Genomic DNA, 2,229 nt, shown 5'->3' with positions numbered 1-2,229 from the left:
GTTACGTGTATTTTGCGAGGAAACTCTTTCAAGGTATTTACGTGTATGTTACGAGGAACTATTTTCGAGGTATTTACGAGGTATTATAGGGACGTCCTTACGTGGAATATTGACGTGGTCTTTACGACGAATCGTCCTACTTCGTCTTTACGACGAAATATATTCCTCGCTAAGTTACGACGAATTAGCGAGGAAATATGTGTTACGACAGACGTGTAACGAGCAAACGCGTTTCCTCGCTAATTCGTCGTAAAATCTCTTTTACGACGAATTAGCGAGGAAAACCGCCCTCGTTAAGATTATGTTTTCTTGTAGTAATTGAATTAGAATCTTAAGACCAAAATTCATAATAGTACATAGAGTTGTTACTGTTTTATGTTATTTGACTCAGTGGCGGATGCACGTTATGCAGTAAGAGGGCAGCTGCCACCACTAAATTTTTTAAATAAGCTTATAAATTGCACAGAGGTTATTTAAGATTCTCTAGCTTAGTTGGTTAAAATCATTAATTTCCCCCACTATAACCAAGGTTCAAACTTTCTTGTATTCTTTTTTCATTTTCATATGTGTTATATAAGGTATCTTTTTTCAGATTATCAAATAAAATTATTTTTATGCCCCACTCAAATTTTTTTCTTATCCGCCATTGATTTGACTTTGTGCAATTTAAGTTATTTTCGTTTCATTGTAAACAATCATACGTTATCTCTATTAAAATCATACTGTTACTTTTATTCGTGGAGTGGGAAGGTATTTTACAAAAAAAAAAAAAAAAAGTGGAGTGGGAAGGTCAAAAGTGTTATAACGGCATTTTTATATTTTGTAAAAGGTGGACCAGTAGACAAATATAATTTCTGTTGACGTTAGCTCTGCTGTATTTTTAATTTTAAAAATAAAAAATAAACATCGGCTAATCTGCTACTCCCTTTGTTTCTGAAAAATATTTTTTTAACATTTTATTTTACATAAAAATATCATTTAAAAATTTTAAAGTAATTTTTAATTTAATATTCTATTCGTTTCATTATAAGTGTCATTTACAATTTTTGCACACGAAATAAAAAATGATTAAATTTTCACTGTTATTCTTATTTAATGCATTTTATTTTATTTTTTAATTAATAAACTAAAGGTAAAGATAAAAACCAAAAAATATTTAATATTTATCATAAAAATATAAAACGACACTTATAATGAATTAAAAAAAAAACTAAAACGACACTTAATATGAACAAAGAAAATATTAATTACAAATGCATTGATTATATAAATAATTTTATTTATCTTCAATACTATTAGTTGAATACGTGTAATTAATAAAAACTTAAATACATTTCAATCATTTTTTTAATTTGCGTTTAAAATGTCAAAGTGACATTTTTTTCAAAACGAAAAAAATAAAAATTTAAAATACGGGTCTACTCGAATTTGGCCCATTTATGATAAAGCCCTGTAGAACTTGGCCCATTTTTGGGTTGAACATTTAGAACACAAATAATGGTAAAAAGTTGTGATAGTTTATAAAAGAAAAAAATAATTAGTTTTATAAATTATAATTATCTATTACTTTTTAAGTTTTTTAAATAATATAACCAATAATCAAATGAAAAATATGTATTTTGTTGTAAACTTAAAGATTTAGAAATGTAAGTTTCTGTATATTATTAATGAATAAGTGTTCCCTTTATATATGAGTTACAAGAGAGATAAATGTAAATACAATAATAGGAAATATTACAAATCATAAACATAAACGAATTAGGAAATAGGCAAGTTGTAGCCGTCTCTCTCTCCTCTCCAAGTATCGCGGCCGCCTCTCTCTGTCTAGGGTTGGGCCGTCTCTCTCTCTAAGTGTATGGACCGGTTATGGACATCCACCAATTGATTTATAACACTCCCCCTTGGATGCCATAACCATACAGGGATTGGAATACGCTTAATGTTGCCTCATTAAAACCTTGTCAGGAAAACCCAGTGGGACAAAACCATGATGAAGAAAAAAGAGTACAACACGTACTACTCCCCCTGATGTGAACCTCAATGAAGGTCTTTTAGCCTACGCATCCCAATCTGATGCGTGAGCTTCCTGAACGTGCAGGTAGGAAGTGCCTTGGTGAATAGGTCAGTTGAATTGTCACTGGATCGTACTTGGACGACCTAGACCTCACCGGCTTTCTGAAGCTCGTGAGTAAAAAAGAACTTAGGCAATATGTGCTTCGTCCTATCACA

This window comes from Brassica oleracea, chromosome C1, assembly GCF_000695525.1.
Source record: "Brassica oleracea var. oleracea cultivar TO1000 chromosome C1, BOL, whole genome shotgun sequence".
NCBI lineage: Eukaryota > Viridiplantae > Streptophyta > Magnoliopsida > Brassicales > Brassicaceae > Brassica > Brassica oleracea.
This window is presented reverse-complemented; position numbering follows the sequence as displayed.